Consider the following 12603-nt stretch of genomic DNA (forward strand, 5'->3'; position numbering starts at 1 on the left):
AATTAGATAAATATAGAAATCTACCATTATTAAAAAAACAAATATATAAATTATCTGAATTTATAAATAATACTAAATCTACTAATATTCCTGTCAAAATGAGACAATTAAAATTACAAACGCCCTTAAATTAAGAAAAGTACTTTGACTTCAAAATATTTCCAACAAAATGTGACAAATTATATGTTTGATTACTTTGGAATATTGCAACATAAACCAGCAACAGGGGAGAAAGATCTCCATGCAAGATTCCTGGTTCCATCTACTAGTGTCCCGTCTCAACTCATAGTTTATGATACAAGACAAGAAACAATCCAGTTGACTATTAGATATATAAGCAACACCTCAATTACAACTTTCAAGAGAGCATTCATCATACCAGAAGAATCATATTCTCCTCTCACGTCCGTCATCGATTCTCTGGATAAGTGCACCCCAACCGCGTCCTCTTGCACTTGAGCAGAACCATGAATAGGAGGAGTTTCTGACTCAAATCTCCTGAAAAGTCCTTCACGATTTTGCCTTGTGTCCTGTAGACATCATAACCAAAAATAAAAATAAAAATGCAATGACTCAAAGGGTTTACAAATAGCTAGTAATCTAAAATTATTCACCCTTCCACCTTTTAAAATTACAAAGTTTATACAATATCTGAAAATTCTGCTAAGCTGTCGCAGCCTCATTGTATGACTTATAGGATTGGTGCTTACATCCGCTGTAACGATCTACCTGTACTCATGCATCCTCTCTGTGATATAAGTCTGGATATCTGCCCACAAAAACCACGTAATATTTCCCCATATGTTCCTGAAAAAAATTTCATTATCAATCGTACATAATATGAAGTGAATGAAGCATCGACAGCAGTTGCTATCATGTAAACTGTTAGCATATATTATAGTTTAGGATGATAAGTCAGAGAAGATAAATAGAAATTCTTCCATCCATAAACTACAAAAGTCTCACCTTATGAATAGGTTCTATTCACAGTTAAAGTGACATTCAATTCCATGAAATCATGGAATTTGATATTTCCCTACAGTAACATGAAATGTACCTACCCTGTTAATAGATTTATGGGTGAGACTGCATCAATGATCAAGTCATGACATTTTATGGATCAACTAATAAAACAGAGAATCAACATATATCATCAAGTGATGACATTTTTAGGATCAGCTAACAAAACAGATAATCAACATATTTCATCAAGTTATGACATTTTATAGATCAGCTAACAAAACAGAGATTCAACATGGTTTAAATCAGATATCTCATAATAACGAACATGTCAACATATGTTGTTTCATAATTCACATCAAACGAACATATCATTCGGTATCAGTCGACTGTTCGTACGTTCAGAGGTAGATATTCTGGTGTACCTACATTGATGCATTCCACTCCCGTATTAGTTAAATATCAGATATAATCCTATTACCAACCAAGAAATAGAAATTGCAGTGCCAATGTTAGTAAGAACAATATCCAGAAGATCCCAAAAGTTGGGTGTTGGATACTCAGGAAGCACCTAAAACATCCATCCCACGCAAAATACCCATCTCAAAAACCACATGATTAATTTACAGAAACCAAAAAAAAAAATTTAGTAGTTTCAGATAAAGCAGAAATTGTTCAGACAACTTGATTGCGATCGAGGAGCTTTTGTATCCATTCCTTCCTCCTCTCATGCCCCATTTAAATAAATAAATAAACCGACAGACACAATATCATCCTGCAGTAGGCGAGCAGCCCGGACCTGGTCCTCATGGCTGAGACCATCCACTTCCACTAGAATGCCTAACAGTTTTTGGAGTTGGGTCATGGTTTTTTCCTGTGCCATAGTAATTGTTAGGGTCCTCACAGCTTCAGTCATTTTACCCATCTTATCTCCAATATGATTACTCCGCTTACCCCTTCGTTGTCGGGTCGTGCCACTAGCAGTGCTATGACTATTTCTAGACTCTCTAGAAGTCTTACCAGGGCCTTTATTAACTCTCTTTGACTGCTTCTGTGAACCCTCATTGAGACAACGGGCTAAACCACTGTCGTGTTCATCATCGTCATCTGAAGAAAGATGTACGGTTTCATTGCCATCATCTTTAGACTCATCGTCAAAATCCACCTTATCTCTTTGGCGGGTCGACCAGAAAGGGGTGAAGAGTACGTAGTACTGGCATATGACCCATAGGCACAATCATTTCCAAACATAAAAGTCAAGTCATTGTACCTATCAATGTGTTTTCCACGTACTCTTTCCGTAAATGGGTGAGACTACAAAATCAAATTAGTATGTTAGTATGGCAACAACTATATAATCAGATATCCAACACAAACCAAAAATCAGTATCAGATACTATTTTCAAATCAAATATGCATATCTGTAACAATTAGCAGCATTAACCATTTTTCAAATCAGATATGCATATCTGTAACAATTAGCAGCGTCAACTATTTTTCAAATCCGAATTGCATGGATTTATAAATCAGTAGCAACAACCATATTCTCCTCTCATATATGCAATGGGTAAAAAAATCAATAGCAAAAATCATTTTTAAATCACATATAATAGGTTTAATAAATCAGTAACAACAACCATTTTGTCCTCTCAATTATGTATAGCTAAAACAATCAACAGCAACAACCATTTTCAGGAACATGACGACTTGTTCCTCTAAACTGCATCTTCTTGTATCAGTCAGCAAATTCTTATCTCTTAACAAAGAACATAATTCAAAAAATTTATCGCGACCTATTCGTAGCTGTGCAAGACAGTCAACATCACTCTTCTTTATGATTCCATTAACAAATCTATTTCTAGTTACATAACAATCTCGAGGTAACGACTTCATATAATAATGACGATAATATTTAGCAGCTCTCATAACACATGCAGATGCTGCAATTGCAGCTAGTGCAACTGCTATTTTATTTTCATTCTAGTCATTATTGGATGAATCCTCGCGGCTAGAGTCACCACTATGAGACCCTATGAGTGAAATGGGGAACTGACCTATTGCTTTTTCAAGTTACTTTGCATTTATAGATGCAAATAACATCAAAATTCCAAATGTACGGCCAGATTATAATATAATATGCAGGGTTTTTATTTAACACGCTATATTGATTATTAACATGATTGTGAATATATCAGAGATCTATTTCCTCTAGAACATGAAAACCATTTTCATATCAGACATAACACACGATACAATCGAGAGTAATAAGTTTATGAGTTACAGACACTTATCAAATAACCAACAAAAATCTCTTCAAGTACAATTAAAATATCATATTAGTAATAGTTACCACAACAATTAGGATAAGTTGACCAGTAAAACATGCACCTGTAAACAGTGTTATAATGGAATGTACTGATTACTCTGAGGATCAGCACCTATGCGAGACTTTACTGCACAAAAGGGCTGCAATTAGACCTCATAACTCTACAAATCATCGTAGAACATGGAATGTATGAAGATATTTCATACATTATAATGTAGGAGTCTGACAATATATGAACAGATATGAAACTGCCCATAAATACTGAAATTTTCTTAAAACTGAAATACAATCAGCGCCGACAATGATTTCATCAACCAATATATGGAACATTTCAAATGAGAACAAGGATGTTCGATCTAGTAGAAAATGTTACTAACACAGACAGTGAGTTATTACCTAGCCTATACAAGAACACCTGGACTCACGGCAAAACATAACGATTTAATTAAGAAAGCAATGTGAGAAGAAGGAAGACAAGAATATCTTATATAGACTTTCCAGAAATGGTTCTGACGAGCAGGGTAGATCAATACGCCCATTCTCATTAATATGCACAGGTCATGTCGCATGTGGCATGTTGAGGGTCAAATATTGCATATTGACTCCAGTTATTACCTCATTTTACGTACATGATAATGTTCAACGTCCTATTTTAATCGTGTTTATGTTGCAAGGTGAATTTAAGAGCTTGGACTGAAAAGGGGTGTTAAAAGCATAGATTTGATGCTCAAGAATCACCAAGGCAAGGGACGAATCTTAGAAGACCGCGATTAAAGAATTTATACTCCAAAGATCCGATAAAATCAAGTGATTAACGATAAAGAGGCCTGAAAGTCGTCCTAAATGCAAGATCACAAGGTTCCTACCATCCGTTTGCCCGAAACTTTAACTGTACACGTCGAAATTCAGCCCTTAGATTACTGTGGAAGTGGCCTAACGGACAGATCAGCCCATAAAACACTGATCTGGGACCCACCTGATATCTGGATATGCTTCAATTTTGGTCTCAACCCCTTAAATGAGGTGGCAAAACGGATGGGTGAAGCGAATTTCTCAGAAACATCACAAGTGAACCCCACTGGCAGTGCCAGTGCACAAGTGCACTCGACGTGTATTGGACCAGGACGCCCTGTCAAAGGGCACTGACCCGTGCGGATTCAAATTCTTGCCAGCACTCGCAACGCGTCTCGCCTGTGGCATATTGTGGCCCACCATCGAGGCCCATATGAATGATCCGGACCGTTCATTGCGTCCAAGGGGTGGCCACGACCCCAGCCATAGTTGTTGTTTGGTCCCATGCATGTGTACACACGCAGATCGTCGTCAAACATAGGATGAATGACGAGGTGTTTGATACAGTGGGCCGCATCAAAACTTGACTAAAACCACTCTTTTCCGACCGAAATTTTGTCAGGAATCCAATGAACGGGCTAGATTTCTCTGAAAACATCAATGTGGGGCCCACCGAGCATCTCAGCACAGGAAAATTCGCACCTTATGTGTTCACTCCCCAAGTATAGGGTTGTGATGTAGTAATAAACTCGGTAAGACCGAGGTCGAATCCCAAGGGACTGATACCTGTGCGTTATCTGAAACCAAGTAGAACTAGAACTAAACTAAGATGTGATCTAAACCAAATAAAATTTAATGAATAATTGTGGAATAATTATCTAAAACTTAAGGAATTCAAAGGAGGAAAACTAGGGATTCAGAGGATCCACTTGTGGAGATCAGGGAGATCTTATGCCTGCATCAAGAATTATGGAAATTAAACTGAATTTACTTGAATTAGTTTTCAAGAGATGAAAGGTATATGAATTAGAATGGATTCCATCACCAAACCATGCCCAGGAGACAAAGCAATCAACAGAATTAAACTAATTACCAACTGATCAATCAATGTATGAAGATTATGAAGGGTACTGTCATCCGACCATGCCCATGGAACAATGATGAACAACAGGGCTTCCTGACTTCATAAACATGAAAAGGAGAAAGAAAAACTCAAAGCCATCGCAGATCTATTGTAATTTCAGTCACAACAAACCATTAAAAACTAAAAGCATTCCCCTGACTGAACCGTACTCAAAGTAGTTCAACAAATTAAATCAAAGACATAAAAATAGAGTCTCCCATCTCACTACAAGCTTCACCTCTTAGCCCTAACTAAGAGGTTTAGCCCAACATGATTAGGCTTGATCTCTCAAAAATAAATGAAAGAATTAAAACCTTCAAGAACAAACCAAACTCTGTATCTTCTCTCTCTCTCTTTCCTTTGCAATCGTCCAAGCTCCCAGCTCCCACGACTACCTGTCCAACTCCACGTCCAGCTTCCTTCTCGTCGTACCAAAAACGAGCATGCCCTTTCTCCCATGGCCTCTCCTCTCTTTATAGAAGCATTAGGCGCATGCTGTGGCCCCTGGCGTCGGTGCAAAAAGCTCCTAGAAAAGCTTCTTACGCGGCTGGGCGGTGCAGCAGCGTACGCAGCAAAAGATACGCAAAAGGACTTGCGTTTGGCCTCAGTTTAGGAGGCTCGCCGCCCAGCTTCATTCATTCTGTCTCCATAAGAAGGGTTGTGGTCCCCTTCTCCAACGTCTAGACGGTTTGGATCGAAGATCCGACCATGAGCAAGATCGCACAACGGCCCACAGCGGCCGGTTTTCTCGGACGCAGGCCTGCGAAAACAGAGGCCTCTGCGAAGATCGGTGGAGGTCATTATCAGATTTTACAACGAAATCTACACCGTCCATTGATTTTCCCTCGAAAAACCAGTTGGGAATGGTCAGTTTTGGACTGATTTCGGTGTGGCCCACAGGATTTTCTCCCTACCATCCGTCCTGCGTTTGGACTGTTAAAATCCGATCCACGCTTTTTTCAGAAAAAACTCCACCTAGGTGAGGGTCACGCCCTCCCTCTGGACTCAATGGTCGGTTCAGATGGACGATCTGGATGAAAGGTGGACCCCACTACGTGAGATCAGCGGATGCTGGTGCGTCCGCTGGTTGTCCGTGCTCGAGAAGGAGAAGGAGACGGGTCTCCTTTGTTGACCGGGAGACCCTGGTCCAGTGCACAGTGGGCGCACGTATGCTGTGCACACACACCACTTAAGGTGGGTCCCACCTTGAGTTATATGAAATATCCGCTCCGACCATCTGTTATGCCATCTAATTTAAACGGTTGAGACCAGAATTGAAGCATGTCCAAATATCAGGTGGGTCCCAGATCGATGTTTTGTGGGCTGATTTGACCTTTGGGACATTTCCACAAGGATCCAATGGCTGAATTTCGATGTGTACGGTTAATTTATGGTCCTCAGTCCATGTATGAATTTTTGAGCCGAACGGATGGTGGAAACCTTGTGATCTTGCATTCTGGCTGTCTTTCGGGCCACTTGAGCTTCAGTTTCTCGAATTTCTTGCATCCCTGACGTGCACATCCGTCGCTCTTGGTCTCCTGGGGTCCGTCGCTTGCCTTAGTGACTTCAGACCGTTAAATCCATGCTCTTAGTACCTTTTCCCAATCCAGGCTCGTAAATACGCCCTGCAACACAAACACGATTTAAATCGGGCTGTTTAAACAATATCATGTTTGAAAATCCAGGCAATAACAGGGTCTGATATGCAATATTTGACCCTCAACATTATGCACATCCAGTTTTTCCGGACGTTACGGGGCATTGTATAGCCCAGATGATGATCGGATCTCTGATCTGAACCATCTAAAAGCTCAAGAAGGGGGTCTTTATCCCAACCATAGAGCCAAAATCAATTCTTAGAATGTCCACTGGCCAAAATCTCCCTCCAAAAGCAAGCCGATTTGCGGTTTTTTTTGCTACGTACATACGTTGCTGCGTAAAGAAGGTCCTCCCACTAACTCCAGCCACGAACCGACCCCCCTGGTGCTTATATAAAGAGAAGAAGAGAAAGAAGGATTCATTCAGCTTAGGACGTGTGAAGCCGTGGAGGCGTGAAAAAGGAGAGAGAGAGAGAGAGAGAGAGAGAGAGAGAGAGAGTGTGTGTGTGTGTGTGTGTGTGTGTGGCTGGCGCATGAGGAGTCCTTCTCCCTTTCTTCTTTAGTTTCTTCTTTCTTTTGATGATTTTAAGAGTTTTTAGTTGATCATATTCATGGTTAGCTAAACCTCTTAGTTAGGGCTAAGAGGTTAAACTTGTAGCGTGATAGGGTGTTTTTCTATGCTTTGATTCATGTTTATTGAACTTTCTTGGATTCTAGTTTGATTATGAAGGAATATTTTTAGTTTTTAATGGTTTGTTGTGACTCAAATTACAATAGATCTGTAATAGCTTGAGATATCTTCTTTTCGTGTATTGAGATTGTGAAATTAGGCAATCCCGTTGTTCACCATCGTCTCGTGGGCATGGTTAGGTGATGGAATCTTCCTAATCTTTTCAATTCTCTTATAATTAGTTGTGGGTTTGGTAAAGAAGATTCCATCACCCAACCATGCCAATGAGACAATGGTGAATAATGGGATTGCCTAATTTCACAATCTCAATACATGAAAAGAAAATATCTCAAGCTATCTTAAATCTATTGTAATTTGAGTCACAACAAACCATTAAAAATTAAAAATATTCCTTCATAATCAAACTAGAATCCAAGAGAGTTCAATAAGCATGAATCAAAGCATATAAAAAAAATCTCATCACGCTACAAGTTTCACCTCGTAGCCCTAGTTAAGAGGTTTACCTAACCATGAATATGATCAACTAAAAACTCTTAAAATCGTCAAAAGAAAGAAGAAACTAAAGAATAAAGCGAGGAGGACTCCTCATGCGCCAACCACTCTCTCTCTCTCTCTCTCTCTCTCTCTCTCTCTCTCTCTCTCTCTCCCCTTCTTCTCGCCTCCACGGCTTCACATGTCCCAAGCTGAATGAATCCTTCTCTCTTCTCCTCTTTATATAGGCACTAGGGGGGTCGGTTTGTGGCTGGAGTCGATAGGAGGACCTTCTTTACGCAGCAACATGCGTACACAGCCAAAAAACGTAAATCAGCTTGCATTTGGAGGAGATTTCGGCCAGTGGACATTCCAAGAATTGATTTTGGCTCCATGGTTGGGGTAAAGACCCCATTCTCGAGCTTTTGGATGGTTCAGATCAGAGATCTGATCATCATCTAGGCCGTACAATGCCCCGTAACGTCTAAGAAAACCAGACGTGCATAACGTGCGAATTTTCCTACGCTGAGATGCTCGGTGGCCCCATGTTGATGTTTTCGAAGAAATCTACCTCGTTTATTGGATTCCTAATGAAATTTCGGTCGAAAAGGAGTGGTATTGGTTGAGTTTTGGTGAGGCCCATTATATCAAATTACCCCGTCGTTCATCTTGCGTTTGACGGCGATCTGCGTGTATACATGTGCATGGGATCAAACGACAACTATGGATGGGGTCGTGGCCACCCCCTGGACGCAATGAACGGTCCGGATCATTCATATAGGCCTTGATGGTGGACCACAACATGCCACAAGTGAGACGCGTTGCGGATGCTGGCGAGAATTCGAATCCGCCCGGGTCAGCGGCCTTTGACCGGGCGTCCCGGTCTAATACACGTCAAGTGCACTTGTGCATTGTGCACTGGCACTGCCAGTGGGATCCACTTGTGATGTTTCTAAGAAATTCACTTCGTCCATCCGTTTTGCCACCTCATTTAAGGGATTGAGACCAAAATTGAAGCATATCTAGATATCAGGTGGGCCCCATATATCAGTGTTTTATGGGCTGATCTATCCGTTAGGCCACTTCCATAGTGAAGGGCTGAATTTCGACATATACGGTTAATTTAGGATCCTTGGGCCAGATATAAAGTTTTGAGTCAAACGAATGGTGGGAACCCAGTGATCTTGCATTCATGACGACTTTTAGGCCTCTTTATCGTTGATTACTTGATTTTTTTGGATCTTTGGCATGTAAATTCTTCAATCTTGATCCTCTAAGATCCGTCCCTTGCCTTGGTGATTCTTGAGCATCAAATCCATGCTTTTAGCACACTTTTTCAGTCCAAGCTCTTAAATTCATCTTGCAACACAAACACGATTAAAAGAGGACATTAAACATTATCATGTACGTAAAATCAGGTAATAACTGGGGTCTAATATACAATATTTAACCCTCAACATGACAGTATAGGGAATCCATCTCCTGGATACACTGTAGATACGTAGTAAATCCGAAAGATTCAGCTGCAAGGAAAATCTTATTGGGACATCCTGCGCCTGCTTACCATCATCGTAGAGTAATTTGGAAATGTGGTAGGTACTCCACAATCGCATGCATCCCCAAAACATCACTGTGTTTGGAGAGTATACCGAGCGAAGGAAAAATACATTCTCTGGATAACATCCATCCCCCGCAAACGTGAATACTCTCTCCCCGAATCGAGCCTTAACGTTGTATATTACACCTTCTGTAAAGGAAACACAAGGCAGTACCTGTCTTCGCCAAATCACTCATAAGATTTTGTGGATGGAAGGAGCACAGAGAAACAGAAGCTTCTGGGATTTTCGACGATCGCTATATGAATCATTGACCACATACGATGGTGGAGGTCTCTGGATAAGTGTACCGCGGGATGATCTTCAATATCCGAGGCTCTGAGAAGCAGGAGAAAACCATGAAGAGAGAGTAGACCTGAGAAATGGTCCGCTGAACCATGTAGCTTAAAATGTCTTTAAAATTAAAAAAAAAAAAAAAAAAAAAAAAAAAACCTTCTCTCTGTTGTGGTGGCGCAGTGCAATGAAAGTACTGCACTGCGGCCTGCATTGTACTCTGACATACGAGACGCGTGGAGTCATTAAAATGGTTTGGCGACGTACTCAGCCCACTAGTAAACCACATGTTAATGTTTGGATTCAAACATAGAGAAATGCATATTTTATTAAACTATACAATGTTGTACCATCTGGGCCCGGCATCCAAACACGCCCTAAGTAACTATCATCAAATTAATTACCATCCGTAAGATTGATTTATTAATGACCGTTTGAATCGGCCTATGCCGTCAAGTGGGTTAACGGCTCGAATGGTCTTCACTGTGATGTTTATGTAAAATCTATCCCAATTAGTAATTAGTGCCTCACACCCTTTTAGGTGTAGGACCCAAAATTTATCTCTATCCGTCATTCAAGTAAACCACATGATTGAAAATGGTGTACATCGCAATGCTCACCCTTCCAGTAAGTTTCCTTTGGTATGGCCCACATGAATCATAAATAGACTTGATTTTTCGTGCAACGGCTGATGGTCGAGTCAATTTCATATAATCATCATGGTGATCCCCATAAAAATTTGGTTTAAATGTCTTCACTGACCATTTCTTTTAGTGTGGCCTACCTGTTTTTTTTTTTTTTTAGCATGTAAAAATTCAAGGGCAATGCCACTCTCCTAGTTTTCCCGTAAACAGATTATGGATACTTAAGATAACATGTTAAGAAAGGAATTCCATGCAACACCCACCCTTGGATTTTGATAGGTCCACATGATGTATATGTGAGATCCACTCCGGCCATTAGTTGTGTAATCCTATATTAGGCCCAAGATTTAAAATAAAAAATAAAAAATAAGATTACTCATGATGCATGGTTTAAAGAGATTAGTCTACTCTTAATTTTTACACAGCCTACCACAATAATTATATGAAATTCACTCTAACCATTAGATGCCACACAAAAAAAAGCCCATCATTATTCATGTGTGCCACAAAAATAATTGGGAGGGTAAGCATTTCTTGTACACGGTTTCGAAATGTGTGGTCCATTTGAATGACAGATAGAGTTAATTAAATTTTGTGCCCTGCGCCCATAAATGGTGGTACAATTGGTGGTGGGGGAGGATTTTAGGTCAACATTATAGTATGGCCCATCCAAGCCACCAACCCCTTTTACTCGTGTTGTTGACGCGATCTGAGCTACTTAAAGGAAATCTACAGGAAGATACTCAAATGATAATTAATTAGATTAACGAAGTAGATATATTAAAAAATAAATAAATATCTCTCTTTCTCACACTCATAACCTGACCTGAGATCATTTGATACTTTTCCCCTGGACATAGACGGTCGAATTAACTTTGAATGATCAAGTCATTAAAATATTTCCATAGATTTTTATTATATTTTATTTTATTTTATTCTCGTACATGGTATAGAGCTCATCACGTCAACGTCTTAAGTCAATGAAAATGACCCTGATCCAACAGCTGGAGTCCCACCATCAACGATCAGGATGTATTCCAGCAAACCGAGGAGATTTTCTCGACCTAACACGAATCCAGACAGCACACGTGGCAACTGAAGAGACATTATTCCTAACATGGGCCCGCGTCCCCGGCGGCGAAGAAGCACGCATGCGAAAAACCTGGCAGACGCGGTCAGCACGCGGATCACATGGGTGACTGTCCATCTTTTCGTGTGGCCGTAGATGATTGGTGGACCATCATCTTTCTTTATTTTTTTTTGGGGTATCCGTCAACTTCTAGTGGGCCACATCAGATGTTCCCAAAAATCAGACAGTCTTGATTTTCTGCTATGTGGACTGCAAGAAAACGAGTCAAAGAGAGAAATAAAACAACGGTCCACGTTAACAAGCCAGTGGTCCAGATTACGTAATAACTGGACCACATGGCGGTAGTCAGAACTGAAAACCCGAGTTTACTAGGCAAAGCTCCACGTGGACTGTTGGAAATTTCTTCAGATGATCCATCCTTCCAAAATATGGGTGGCCCACCTTTCGAGTTGTTGGGGTGGGCCACACCCCAATACTCTTGATTGAAGCTTTGATGGAAGCGGGTTGGGTGGGGCCCACCGCGATGTAAGTATTTTATCCAGGCCGTCCCTCTGTTTTTCTAGCTCATTTTAGTACATGAGCCGAAAAATGAAATGGATCAAAAGCTCAAGTGGACCACACGTTAGGAAACAATGGTGAGTGAATGCCCACCGTTAAAAATTTCTTGGGGGCCACAAATTTTTTGGATCAAGATGATATTTGTCTTTCCCATTCATCGAGGTCTATTTGACCTTATCAACGGGTTGGATGGAAAATAAACATTACGGTAGACCCTAGGAAGGTTTCAACGGTGGGTATTATTTTTCCCCACTGTTTCAGTGTGGTCTAATTGAGCTTCAGATTTGTTTTTTTTTTTTTTTGCCTCATGCCATAAAATGAGCTGGCAAAACGGATGGATGGTGTGGATTAAGACACATATATCATGGTGGGCCCACAGCGCGGTGGTGTTGGGTCTCCACCCTATCCACTTCCAGCTTTTCTAAGCCCATGTGTCCACGTGGTGGACGGTACAATATCCA

This window comes from Magnolia sinica, chromosome 1 (assembly GCF_029962835.1).
Source record: "Magnolia sinica isolate HGM2019 chromosome 1, MsV1, whole genome shotgun sequence".
NCBI classification, from domain to species: Eukaryota; Viridiplantae; Streptophyta; class Magnoliopsida; order Magnoliales; family Magnoliaceae; genus Magnolia; species Magnolia sinica.